The sequence below is a fragment of the Oryx dammah genome, unplaced genomic scaffold (assembly GCF_014754425.2).
Source record: "Oryx dammah isolate SB20612 unplaced genomic scaffold, SCBI_Odam_1.1 HiC_scaffold_23, whole genome shotgun sequence".
Classification (NCBI taxonomy): domain Eukaryota; kingdom Metazoa; phylum Chordata; class Mammalia; order Artiodactyla; family Bovidae; genus Oryx; species Oryx dammah.
The window spans coordinates 115,827,528-115,842,082 of record NW_024070207.1 but is presented as its reverse complement, the minus strand read 5'-3'; the positions used below and the strand labels follow the sequence as shown (position 1 = coordinate 115,842,082).

Genomic DNA, 14,555 nt, shown 5'->3' with positions numbered 1-14,555 from the left:
CGCTACAGGCAGGATTCCCCCTGTTTTTCCGCAGTGACAGGCGGATTCCCGGGCCTCCTCGGCCCCCCACCCCCGCAGCCGCCCCTTTCTCAGTCACGATCTTCCCCCTCATCCCCTCCTCCCTTCGTCAGCTTGCGGCTCGGTCCCGCCCCTCCCAGCAGCTCAGCCCAGGTTGCTAGGGCCTGGCGGGGCAACCAAACGTGGCGCGCGAGGAGGCGCGGCGCGCGCGTACGCGCGCAGACGAGCTTATACGGGGAACCAGCAGTCTACTGCTTTGGGGACCAGAGCACGAGCCGCGCAGGCGGGGCGCACGAGCCCGAGCCCGAGGACGAGCGCTCTCTCCTTATTGGTTCCAATCAGAAGTGGGCGGGACGGAGGAGGGACCTGTCAGAGTCTGAGGCGCTTCTCCATTGGTCCTAATTGGACGGTTGGGGCGGGGCAGTTAGCAAATTAGGCTGCGCGTTGCCTGAGCGAGAGGGCGGGGTCGAGGGTTTCGATTAGTTGTCGCTGCCGCTGGGGAAGGTAAAGCGGTGACGGCGGCCTCAGGAGCTGTGGGGTCCCCGGCTGGAGGTGGGGAACTCGGCGGGGTGAGTAGTCTCGTTGTCACCCGCTCGCCAAGCCTCCTTGTCCTCACATCGGCCCCGTGCCCACCCAGCTTCTCCTGAGAGAGGAGACCCACCCGGTCCCCCCAGGCAGACGTGAGAAGGGGCGGTGGCGCGGGTCCGCTCAGAACCGGGCGACGCGGCGAGGGCACCCCAGTCTAGAGTGGTTCCTCCTCAGCGCCCCATTGCGCCGCTGGAAGGGCTTCCCCAGCGAGGGGCTAGGGCTGTATTTTGGGGTGTAGGGAGACTGGGGGGTATGAGGAGGGGCGGCGGGTCGAGGCCGCCTCGCGGGGCTGCTCTCAGCGGCCGGTCTGCGGCATCCCCGCCCCGTCGCCCCCGCTGCACGCGCTCCCCCGGGCTTGCGGCTAGGGAAGCCCCTTCCCGCCGGCGCTGAGGAGGAGCCTGAGCGCCAGAGCCCCCCTCTCGAGTTCCGTGGGAGTTCGGGACCCGCCGGGGACTGCGAGCTTGGCCCCGGCCCTGCTGACCTTGGCTGCCTGCGAGGGTGGGCGAGCGACCCTCCGCCTGCCCCGCGGCTCCTCTACCTTCCCCCGAACAAGTTTCAGGCGTTGTTACGAAGTTCAAGACTAGCATAGTGGGGAGAAGCAGAAACTGGCCCCTTCCTAGACCTTCGTACCCTTTGGACCCTCACAGAAATTTAAATCCTGGGGTTTGGAACCATTTCCCAGAACGAACAGGTTCTGCTCGCATTGACACGTTCTGTGCCCACGTTGGGGGAAAAAATAACCTGAACATTTTCAGTGTAAAGGCAGATCTTCCTTGAGGGTTTTGTTTTTCGCTTCACTTGAGTGTTAAAGCACAGATGCCTGAAAAAGAAAAACCTGACCTTAGTATCTCCACAGTGAGATTAGACGGATGCTGTGATATTTAAATAGTTGCAGATCAGTGTTCTGTTGATTGAAATTTAAGCTGATTTTAGAAAGTATCGCAGACACGAAATAATTTCTTTCCATGCATCTGAATTAGGTTTGTTTGGATGTAATGGTTCATGTAGTTAATGTAAAGGATTACACAGATTAATTTGTCCAGGGGCATTTGACAGAAACAGCAGACATAAATATCAATATGTATAGAATAGAATTATCCTTTTAGGTAACATCTGCTGGAATATTTCCAGGTTGTTCCTCTTGCTGTAGGGTTACCAAAAAAAGCATCTTTACTGAGGCTATTCGAAATTACAGGTGAATGACATTTAGATGTAAATTTGTTTTTAATTTCTTTAAGTGTCATAAAATGTGAAGAACCTATGTTTACTTGTCGCTGTATATTTAGTGTTGAAGGGGGGGTCGTATAATCTTAATATTTAACAATCCAGTTAGGATCCATTAAGAATAATTTTTTTAAAAAGGTGTGCCTCTTTTTGAGAACATGATAGTTGAGTACCTTAGCAATCCTTTACATTTCTGTAATAAAAGTACTATTTTAGGTTTGAGCATTTTTGGCCGTTGACTCTGGATCGGGAGTAAGGAAGCCTGCAGCAGTATTACCAGTTTGACACCGCCAGTGGGTGTTTCTGTTGACAAATGCAGAGAAGAGAACATTTGGGAAGGAAACCTTTTTTTTTTTCAGGAGGGTCGGGGGCGGGGGATGGGGGGGAAAGAGCCAGAAGAGAGAAGCTGTAGAACTAAAGCTTCCAGCACAGTGTATGCTGAGCATTTCACAAGTACAAGGAAACCTAATTAGGAGAAAAAAATTTGGTTTGGAAATAATAGAGCTCCAGAAGAGGGATGCTGAATAAAGTTAATAATCATGAGTGTTAAATAATCTACCATTTCAGAGGGATTGGAGAGTTTTCAGTTGGAGAAAGTGTCAAACCCCTTTGAGTTGTCTGGCCTTCTAACCTAATCAATGCAAGGATTTATTTGATGTATATGTATATATATATAGAAAGCACTTCAGTATTCTGATTTTGCTTATTTGGGAAGTTTTCTGAGCCTAGTTTTTTTTTTTTTTTAATTTGGTATATTAAAAAAAAAATTAGACATAAGCCTTCTTTCTCCAGAGAGGATTCCTTTTTTTTCCTCCCCAAACTTAAAATTTTTCCCTGATTGAGGGGCTTGTGGTAGGGATTTTTTACCCCTTTATCTGAGGTTTTTTACTTATGCAAGTTCCCTGCGCTAAACGTGCCATTATTTTCATTGTAATTTTCTAGGAGTCATTTAAATCAGTGTGGCATCCACAGTATTCCCTGGGGTTTTAAAAGAAAAGGCTCCCATTGAGGGAAATTGCAGGGCCATCTCGCACAGATGAGTAATAGAAGGTTGACTGATTGCGAATCAGATGTATTCTGTTCCAGATATGCTGCATTTAATGAGAACCAGATTTTACTTGGTATTTCTACTTTGAAGGTGCGGTATTGTTACATTGTAAACTGAAATACAGAGGTGGAGAAATCCCTTCAAGTATGCCTTCCCCCCACAGGCCCCCCCGCCGCAGCCTCGCTTCATCACTGTGTCTAAGAATCTGCGAGAAACTCTTTCAACAATAGTTGCATTGTTGGAAATGACAGTGGCTTCTGTTGTAGAAATTTAACCTTTCATTATGATTTATGTTTCAATTTACTTTGTGATAGAAAATTCCATTGTATCTGAGAATATGGCTGTAGGAATTTGTAAGGAGGTGAGCAGAGAAAAGAAGCCTTCTTCAGTGTGTCTGTTAAAAATTCACCTTTTTAGCTTGATAACTTTGGTGGTTATCTCCTTTATTTCTAGTGGATATTAGCAAGTATGTTAACAAAGTATCAGTACTTCATTTTTGGCTGTTAGTGTGGCAATATGACTTTATCATGTAATAGATTGATGTCAGATAATAGCAGAAGGCATTTAAGAACAAATGAATCCACATACTTAAATTCCAAATGTGAGGGGAATCCTTTAGGTAACTGTTAATTTTAGTACAAGAATAGCAGAATTTGAAGGATTAAGTCACTTTTAAATAGAAAAGAGTGTTTACTCAGAACTTGAAATTCAGAAATTTAGATTCTAAAGTTTTAATTTTTGGCAACATTGAATTTCTTGATGGAGACAGAACCTCAAAGATTCTTTAAAATCTGATGATGGAAGCAGTTGGGTCACATATTTCAACTTGAGAAAATAATGTAATTAAAAGATTATATTTTTCTGTTTGGGAGGGTTTTCCAATTTACTTTCAGTCTTAAACTCAACATTAGAACTATTTTGTTGGAGATGCATCACTTTAGTGTTGGGATTTAAATTCTTGATCGTTTCTAGAATGTTTCCTTTCTATAGAACAGTGCTTGGAAGAGTGGATTATTCAAAGATGTGGCCTCATTTCTCATTCGCCTTTGTACAATTACTTCTTAATAAATGAACTTGGGTACAATTCTGTCAGTGGGAAATGAAAGCTGTGAGTGAAGACCTTCCACCTGAAGAGTCTGATAACATTTAGAGAATTCTGATTTGGGAATTAACAGAAAATTATTTTTATGCATTAGGTTAAAGGACTTAGCCCATTTCAGGTCTTTGGAATTGATTGTCAGCATTTTGAATTAAGCTCTTAGAAACATTTGTGTCTGAGATAGTTCTAATTAGGATCAAATTTGGGGTGTGGTTTCTCTGTTCAGCAGTCTTCTCTATAATAATTAAATTCTAATATTCTATTTATTGAGCCTTACTGAATACTAGGTACTATGGCAAATACTTTTTTTGCATGGATATAGTAATAGGTGTGTATGTGTGTTCTCATAACATTCCTATGAAGTAGATATTTTTCTTATCCTGTGGTACACTTGACCAAATGGGCTGAGGGAGAGAAAATATTTTACCCAGATTACCCAGCTAGTCAGCAAAGCTTCCATTGAGACCGGCCTGGCTTGAAGGTGTGCTCTTCAAACCACTGCTTTCCTCTTCTCTTGAGGAGTCCCGATTTCCCGAACGTGTTTCCAGCTCCTCCTGCTCCTGGGTCGGTTACTCAAGGTATAGATATGCTTCCTGGAGCTCCTGGGCTACACTGGCAAGGCTTTCTGACCTTCAGTCCCATGGCAGGCTGGACTCAGGTCCATCAGTACTGATGGATTAGGACGACTGCAAGTTCAGACTTTTCTCAGAGGGTTGCTCATTCTGTTTCTCATAAATGAAGGTTGTACATAATTCATGTTCCATTTTAACTTTTGACTGACTTTGATTAAATTTGCTACAGTAATAAAGGCTGCGAAGTTATTCTGTGAATTCAGTTTTGTGGTTTAGATACACTATTTTTTTGCCACTTTATTTTTTATTGAAGGATAATTGCTGAACAGAATTTTGTTGTTTCCTGTCAGACATCAGCAAGAATCAGCTATAGATACACTTTTGAAGTAAAATGGCAGCCATTACAATCTGCAAATCGGTGTCTCTTCTGTAATTGTAATGATGTCAGTGAAACAAAATTTGGAGGTGAAGTCTACAGAGATATGTTGTTGATGTTGCTTAACAGAATGTAGGAGTTGGAGTCTGAAAAAAATTTTTCTACTTGAAAGTAGAATTTTCTGTTAGTTAAAGCCTCATGATTTTGTGTGTGTGTGTGTATGTGTGTTTAAGCAAGACCCATCCTTAAGAAAGCTACAGTTGCTTAGCTCAAAGGAACCCTCACAAGTCAATGTTAGGGAGGAAAGGGACTTACTTAACATCTTATTCTGTAATTGATGAGAATCACTTTTGCTGGTTATTAAAGTTAGAAAGGACCTAAGAATATTGTAGAACCTCAGGGCTGGAAATCACCTCAGCCAAAGCAGGAAGGACAGTTGTTCTACCAAGATGGAACCTACACAGAAACATTGTGGATTTCTTTAGCAAGTACGGGTTTTGAATATGCATTTTAAATAGTTTATCAAGGTATACTTTACATACCATAAAATTCATGTTTTAAGAGTTTAAGAGTACCGTTCAATGATTTTTTTTTTAGATTTATGGAGTTGTATAACCATCACTGCAATCCAATTTTGGAACATTTCCATTACCCCAAAAAGATCTCGCCCACCAACGTGCATTTTTTTTAACCTTATTTACTTGCTTCCACCTAGGTCTTTTTATCATCAGGCACCGATAAACTAAATCATGCTGATTTTAAAAGATATGTCTTTAAAATATATCTTCTTACATGTATTACAATTGCTTAGTACTTTTTGTATATTTAAAATTTTGCCTAAACATAATACATAGAAGAATATAAAAGGTAGTACTGCAAGTGCCATCCATTACCTTGTCTTTGTGGTTTTGATTTGCTTCTGTTTTGATCTTTTTTAAACCAGTAAATAAAATACAGTGCTCTTAGTGATATATTGGAAAACAGGGATAAGAAATCAAGGTCAAAATAAAATAATTTTTGTTGGGCAAGAAAAAGTTCCTTTAGGATTTAAGACCAAGGACAAAATAATTGGTTTGCTTGATTTTAAGCCAATAACCTTGTGCATTTTATTGTTTGAACTCTAATCCCCTTTGAGAGATCCATGCCTACAGTGCATGCTGGAGAGCAGGCTTCATTAAATTCAGGTATGCAAACGCATTGTCTACTTTTTGCATTACTTCAGACTGGCTTGTTGAGGGATTTAGAAATAGTTTAACCTGCAAGCTAAAAGCAGCTAATACTGTAGCTGCTTTTTCCTGCCTGCAGTGGTTTTTTTTTTGTTGTTGTTGTTTTTTAAAGTTACCCTCAAGGGTAGCCACAAGAATTAAAGCTCCCTTGGGAACGAGTTGTACTGGAAGGGTGGAATTCTACCCCTTTGGTTCCCAGGTGCTCTCTTTGCTCCCTGTTTTGCACGTGTAGATGGACACTGCTGATAGGATAGCTTAGGAATGTTATTTTTTAGGTACACATGATTGGGAGATGCAATGCTTTGGTTGTAGGTAAAGTGTTTTGGAAACAAACTTTCATTGCTTTTAGATGAACATTTCTCTATGGAAAGTGATCCTTACAAGTGCCAGGCAGGTAAATCAATACCTCTTTGTGTGATGGGTTGTGTTTGGATTTTAATAACAGAAAGGACACAGCACTACTCTGATAATAATAGTTTACTGTAAATTCAGTCATAACTGGCTTGAAATAATTTTACTTAAAAAAAACCTGTTTAATTGCTATGATTGTGGTATTCTGTTGTTACTTTGCATTCTTTACTAAGAGAAAGGCCTAATATCAAATATTAACAAATGAAGTGCTTTCTGACCTATTTGATTTAGAGGAAAGTAGTGATTTTGAAAGCAACAACTTTGGTTTCTGGAAGTTAGTTAACAAACATGGATGAATACATTATTGTTTTTTTGTTTAAGACTGCTTTAAATTATTTTAGATAAGTTGCAGTTTTAGATTTAGTACTATGCCTAAAGATTAGGTTCTTGGCAGCTTGTAAAATCATATTGTAATAATCAGATTAAGTACACACACACACACACTCTCATGGGAGGAAGATAAAGCAAGTTAAAAAAGGTGATAAGTACCAGTTGAAGAAAACTTACTGACTTGGATTTGCCCCATTATGCTGATATTGGCCAAGAGTAGTAGAAACGATAGTTTTCTGATGAATAGAATCTTTGGGAGATTACTAAAGCTGGTTCAGGTATGACATATCCTCAAATTTATCCACATACCCTACCCTGGTTTTGTCAGTCACTAGTGGAATGTTTTAGGGCTTCCCGGATGGCTCAGTAGTAAAGAACCTGCCTGCAATGCAGGAGATGTGGGTTTGATCCCTGGGTTGGGAAGATTCCCTGGAGAAGGAAATGGCAACCTACTCTAGTATTCTTGCCTAGGAAATCCCATGGACAGAGGTGCCTGCAGGGCTACAGTCTATGGGGTCGCAAAAGAATTGGACACGACTGAGCAACTGAGCATGCACACACAGTGGGATGTTTGGAAAAGATTGAAGGCAGGAAGAGAAGGGGGCCACAGAGGATGAGATGGTTGGATGGTATCACCGACTCAATGCACATGAGTTTGAGCAAACTCCAGGAGATAGTGAAAGACAGGGAAACCTGGCATGCTGTTCATGGGGTCACAAAGGGTCAGACATGACTTAGCAACTGAACAACAGCAACAATTTTTACTGGTAATATTACCATTAAAATTTGAGATTAGCATTGCAAAGGAAAAGAAAAAGTTTTATTTTAATTGTTAATAATTTCAATAGGTGAGGTAGAACAAAAGCTAATTTTGTGCTAATTGGTGTTTCATAATTTATTATTTCTTTCTAAGGTGACCTGTCTTCATCCTGAGAATCTGCCCTTCATTTAGCAAATACTTAATGAGTATCTACTGTGTACCAAACTGTGATAGAGTGATGCATCAAAGGGAAGTGGGTCCTCAAAGAATCTATGGGCTTGAAATGGAGGCAGAGGAGAAGTACCAGGCACCAGCAGGGTAGGGGATCTGCCATGTGGGGAGCAGGTAGGAAGGCCATGGTGAAGAGGTGACATTAAGTGGGACCTGAAGGATGAGAAGGGCATGGTTTAGTTGAGAAACTAAGTTTTCCTGGCAGAAAGTACAAATGCCCTCAGGCAAGGTGAGAGCTAGAGGCTTTTGAAAAACTGAACCTTTTAAAGAACTGAAAGAAATCCAGAAAGGCTGGAAAGTGGAGAAGCAGGTGATGACGCAGAAGTAGACAGGGGCCCGGTTTTGAAAAGGCTTAGTAGGCCATCTGCTGGGTTTTTGAACTTGTCCTAAGCCTCCTGGGAAGCTATTGAAGGTTTTAAGTAGGGATGTGACAGGAAATGCCACAAAACACAAGAGTTTTAGCTCAATGGAACCATGATGATTTACCAAAAAGGTCATAATTGCTACAAGGTAAAATATTCTTTCCTCATCTCTTTAAAAATTTTGCAGCTGCTTTCTTCCATCGTCATCTGTGATACTCTTTTCATTGTTTTTATAGAAATTACCTTCAGTTTTCTAAAGGCTCCCCCTTTTCTTTTATCCTTCACCAGTCTGTTGACCTTATATAGGAATGTCATTTCTATTTATAACTGAGTTAAAATTTTTTTCTAACAGTTTTAGTTCTCTTCCATATTTAAACTTAAGACTCTTTGCTGGTTTTTTCCCCCCAGACATCTTTAATCTACTGAAGATTTTAATGAAACATTTTGCTAAATATCAACATTAAATTTGCTTTGTTCTTTTCTTTTCTCAAATACAATATTTTATGTCTAGTTTAATATTTTTCAGCACTTAGGCTATTTCATATTTAAGGAAATCTGATTCGAGCACCTCCAGTATTTTTAGAGAATTTTATTAATAATATTTAGAAGCACTAATCTTTAGCAAGAATATCATTTTCAAATCTGGTTCACATTCTGTGGCTTTGCCATCTTTGATATTTAACTGGTCTCTGTTGAGCTTCTTATTTTCAAGTGAGCTTATATGTATAAAAGTGCTCCACAGATTTTATTTTATATATCCTGATTTGTTTCTTTCTCCTTCTACAATATGTATCCCTACATGCTCAGCTCATTTTTGGAAATCTTCGACTATGCTAAGTTTTCCTTGCCTTGATGACTGAACAAGCATTCCTCCAGGGCTTCCTTGGTGTGGAGAGGTTAGTTTGTGACAGTATACAATGCCATTGTGCACTTCCCCTTCATGGATGCAAAGAATAACCACAGCATCTCCTTCTTCAGATATTTCCTTTGAAATCTACATTGTGATGCAGTCTCTAACGTAGCTCGCTTTGGCCTTTCTGGATTATTTTATACCTGCTCTGTATTCTTTCCTTGTTGATTTTTTTCCCCCCATGCTGGTAACCTGAAGAGTTTACAGTGGTTTTGTGTCATAACTATTTTCATTTCCTATCCAGCCCAGGACATTTATTTTTAAAGAGTTGCCTCATTTTAGAGTTTGATGTTTCTGTGCTGGTGGTTTCTTTGCCATCCACAGTGACTGCCCTTGATTTGGAGTTGTGCTTTCCAGTTTGTCCCTCTATGCACAGCTGGTAAAGGAAGGCCATACATGTCTTTCTTTGGCTGCCTTTACGATACCGTGATGATTTGGGTATCTTGGTATCACTGTGTAGGCAACTGAAAGGGTATCAGCATCATGGTAAGTGCTGGACGTACAAAGCCAGGCTGTGGTGTTGTGCCCTTTTATGGAGTTTTAAGAACAGAGCCCCTCCTTTTATGGAGTTTTAAGTTTTATGGAGTTTTGCCCATTTAGATGGGGAAACACAGGGTGCTGTTACTCTAGGCCAGAAGAGATGTGTTTAATGCAGACTTAAGGGAACTGAGAAAGGTAATGACTTCTGTGTATTTGTGAAGAGTCTTAGAGGAGGCCCAGAATGCCATGTGGAGGGAAGGGATTTTCTGGTAGACCATGTATTCAAAGACATCGATCTGAGAAAAGCAGATAAAGCTGGGTGAATAGCAAGAAATGACATGGATTTATATATTGCATGCCTTGCTTTGAAGCTTTGACCCCAGCTACATCCCAGGATCTTAGTTTTCTTTCTTTGTGGCCTTATTTCTGTTCATTTTTACTTTCGCCTGAGAGTATACATAGGGAATACTAAAGCTGGAGTTTAAATAGGGCTGGGCCTTTGGTAAAATGGATAAGCAGATGGTATCGGTTTTGTACATGTAGGCTCCCTGGAGGCATAGAGTGTTGCCTGTTGTCGCCTCAGCATCTAGTGCATTGCCTAGCACAGAGGAAGTGCTCAGTAAATATTGCTCTTATGAAATTTGTTTCTTTTTCTGCCCCCCATCTCCTCCCGTCAGTGCTTTCTTCCTCGTTCAGTTGGTTTCTCTGTCAGGTACCTGTCTAGTGGATCTTCCTCTCTGCTCACCCTATAGATGTGCTTGTCCTGTAGTCTAGTCACTCGTCTGGAACAGAACTGTTATAATTGGGTCTGTGTTGGTGTGTAACTAAGTGCTAATGGCTCCCTCTGTGGGACTCGTCAAACTTCTGTCATCATTTACAGTAAATGAAGGGGGAGCATGAGTTGACAACTGTAAGAATGACATTTCTTTAAATTTTTTCATGATTTGTTGTATGAATTCATAGAAGTGCTGAGTTCTGTTCCAAAATAAACCTGTGTGTGTGCAATGTATGTTTGTATATATCTGTATTGTACCTTACTTAACATTAAGCAAAACCAACATTCAGTGAAGATGTTTGCTTATTTTATTATGTAGGTTCACCCCACTCCCCCATTACTGCTTAGGTTCCTCAGATTGGAACGCTGGTTTTAAATGTGGTACCACATTGAAATAAAATATTTGTCTTATAGAAAGGCTCTCTAGGATACAATGACTTCACTGAAGGATCTACCATACAATAATAGTTGGTTAGTTAGGTGGGAAGTTTTTTTAAAAAATTATTAATTTATTTTCTTTTTAGCATGCCGTAGCTCAGATGGTAAAGAATCTGCCTGCAATGTAGGAGACTCAGGTTTGATCTCTGGGTTCGGAAGATCCCTTGGAGAAGGGAATGGCTACCCACTCCAGTATTCTTGCCTGGAGATTTCCATGGATGGAGGAACCTGGCAGTCTACAGGCTGTAGACTGTAGGTCCGTGGGGTTGCAGAGTCGGACATGACTGAGTGACTAACACACACACAGTAGACTTTTAAATATCCTCTCTACATTTTGATAATTTTTCATATTATAGGCCCCACATTCTCAATAAAACTCATCTCCAGTCTCTTTTACAGCTAGGGTACAAGCTTGTAACCTGGGCTTGACCAGTCATTTATACAGAGTGAGACTTGTGTGTAAAGGTGAGCGTTGTGAGGTAGTCATCATGTGTAGTTGAATTGCTGACCTGGTGGTCTTGTTGACAAAGGTGCTTACTGGTGGCAGAGCTAATGGATTTCAGCCTCAGTGGTATTGGTACTCGGTGGTGACAATAATTTTTTTGTTTGTTTTTATCTTACTATTCTCTGATCATCTAGGATTTATGTTGTTTTTGTTTTTTGTTGTTCCTTCACCAAGTCATGTCCGACTCTTTGTGACCCCATGGACTGCTCCCCATGGAAGCACACCAGGCTTCCCTTCCTTCACTGTCTCCCAGAGTTGACTCAGACTCATCTCCATCGAGTCAGTGATGCCATCCAGCCATCTCATCCTCTGTTACCCACTTCTTCTCTTGCCTTCAATCTTTCCCAGCATCAGGTCTTTTCCAATGAGTCAGCTCTTTGCATCAGGTGGCCAAAGTATTGGAGCTTCAGCATCAGTCCTTCCAGTGAATATTCAGAGTTGATTTCCTTTAGAATGGACTGGTTGGATCTCCTTGCTGTCCAAAGGATTCTCAAGAGTCTTCTCCAGAACCACAGTTGGAAAGCATCCATTCTTCAGTGCTCAGTCTTTACTGTCACCTCTCGCATCCGTACATGACCACTTGAAAAACCATAGCTTTGACTGGACGGACCTTTGTTGGCAAAGTAATGTCTCTGCTTTTTAATATGTTGTGTAGGTTTGTCAAGGCTTTCCTTCCAAGGAGCAAGTGTCTTTTAATTTCATCACTGCATTGATTGTCTGCAGTGATTTTGGAGCCCAAGAAAATAAAATCTGACAGTGTTTCCACTTTTTCCCCATCTGTTTGCCATGAAGTATTGGGACTGGATGCCATGATGTTAGTTTTGTGAATATTGAGTTGTAAGCCAGCATTTTCACTCTCTTCTTTCACCTTCATCAATAGGCTCTTTAGTTCCTCTTCACTTTCTGCCATTAAAGTGGTATCATCTGTATATCTAGGTTTTTGATACTTCTCCTGGCAAGAGAATTGTGTTAGGGATTTGTGTCCCATGTCTTATATTAACTTTGGAATATTTTCAGCCATTGTTTCTTCAAGTATTTCTTTTGTCCCGTTCTTTCTTCTTTTTCTGATTCCAATTATATTAGAACCTATGTTGCACACTTCTTGAAAGTCCTGTTTGTTCTGTTCTTCACTTTCTTTTTTCTCAATGTTTTTGGTTGGGGTAGTTTCTACTGACTTATCTTCAGCTTCACTCATTCTTTCCCTGGCTCAGTTAAGTTTACTAATGAGCCCGTTGAAGGCATTTTTTATTTCTCTCAACTGTATTTTTAATTTTTAGCACTTTCCTTTTGTTCTTTCTTATAGTTTCCATTTATCTGCTGAGTTACCAATCCAATTTTGTGTGTTCACCTTTTGGGTTAGAGCTCTAAACATGTTACTCATAGTATCTTAACTTTGATTCTGGGTATTTCCAACATCAGATTCTGTGCCTCGTTGTGAGTTCTGACATGTTCTTTGTCTTTTCTGAGTGTTGTTTTTCCTCTGCTTTTTCTTATGCCTTGTGATTTTTTTTTTTTTAATTGTAAGCCTGACTTATTTTGTAGAACAGTGGAGACTGAGCTGCAATTTTTTTTTTTTCAGTTTGAAAGCAATCACTGTTTAATAACTGACCAGATTACAAAAATACTCATGGTAGATACTTTAGTTCATCCTTCTAATAATAGCCTATTGATCTGGCCTTCCCTGTTGCCAGCATCTCTACATTCTACAAAATGGTTGATCTTTTTCTTCATTCCACCTCATGGAGAAGATGATTTGAAGGGCCATGGAAAGTTGTTTGCTTCTTTGAAATGATTTTCAACAGTATGGGATCTCGTGGATCAGATCCTCCATGCAGATGATGCCATATTTACCATGAGATTGAGCAGTCAATGCGTTATCTGTCAGGGCGATTTAATTTTTGTTGAGTTTTGTCATAACCATGCTTGTTGATCAATTCATTTACTTCAGGTTTGGGTGCCCCTCCTATGCAACATATGGTTCCACAGTCCTCAGCATGTTAATTGAAGCCATGTTGAGCTTCACACAGGTGCCACTGAAGATCTGATGGAGGCAAAGAAGCTGCCACACCTTCCGGACCTTTGGGCTCACACCATTGATACCTCTGATCCTGATAACAAATGCCAGTTGGATTCCACGGGTGTGTAGAAGTTGATGACTTTTCTTGTCATCCTAGCCATTCGAATCTCAGTTCTGTACATCTGCTTGTATTCCTTGTGATGGTGCTCAGCTTTTTCATAAATAAGCTTCCTCCTTGCCTTTCAAAGCATCCTCTGGGCATACTTCTTTCTCAGGCGCTTGTGCTTAAGCTCTGCGAAATTTTTTCGCTTTTTCTTAAGAGTTTTGGCCCAGCAGGAACCTTTTTTTCGCTTCTCTTCTGAACCCTCCATTTTTCTAGCTGGAAAAGAGCTGAAGTGCACAATTTTTATGTCTGTAAACGGGCACATCTTTCCTTGTGTGAGGCCTTTGGTTCAGGAATTTGAGTTAATCTAGTTTGGAGTTGAACTTGTTTTAAGTTTGGTTGTTATTGTACTTCAGGCTTCAAATTCTTAGTTTGTGATTAGGGTAGGGGTTGGTTTATTTTATTGAGTGTCATATCTTACTTCAGAACTGTGACTTGGGTCTCCTTACCTGCTCTTGATCTTCTCTGGTCTCTCTGCTGGTAGTATTCTGCTGTTATTGGAAGTAGGTTAGCTTAGAGGTGGGGAGTGGTGGTGGGATGTGGCCTTTTGTTCTGGTTAAACCTCTGGCTTGGGCTTGCAGCACTGTCCCAAGCACGTGCCCTTCCCCTAGCTATTGCGTGGGCTCAGTGTATAGTCCTGCCCTTCTCCCAGGGTGTCCACCCCTTCCCTCAGTTGCAGCAAGTTTTAACCAGTGCTTTAAGGACAGAAGCACTGACAAAAATCCCCTGCATACATTCTGGGAGCATGTTCGTAAGTCCAATTTGTTCATAAGTCCAACAGAGTTAGCCTAGGTACCCAGCTAACACAATCGGCTTCATAGTACCATACTGTAATAGATTTATAATACTTTTCACACCCACAAAAAAACAAGCAAGCACAAAAAGTAAAGAAAATATTTAAAATCTTTCAGGAGAGTATCTTGAAGAGCACAGTAGTACAGTGAAGCAGCTGGGATACAGAGGCTGGCATCGAGTGCACATGGAAGGAGTTCCTGCCTGGAGGAGGGAGAGTAGGTGGGAGA

General features: G+C 41.0%; 1 protein-coding gene and 1 pseudogene across 1 annotated transcript in view; one reads left to right on the top strand and one right to left on the bottom strand.

The window, feature by feature from the left end:
- The first annotated feature begins 496 nt into the window (after positions 1 to 496).
- The window catches only part of CDKL5 (cyclin dependent kinase like 5), a 169,088-nt gene continuing 155,029 nt past the window's right edge, over positions 497 to 14,555 (top strand). Inside the window, exon 1 of the mRNA XM_040266544.1 lies at positions 497 to 587. The gene's annotated coding sequence lies outside the window, so the exon portion shown is untranslated. The remainder of the gene's footprint in view (positions 588 to 14,555) is intronic.
- On the bottom strand, positions 12,993 to 13,741 carry LOC120882534 (annotated as a pseudogene).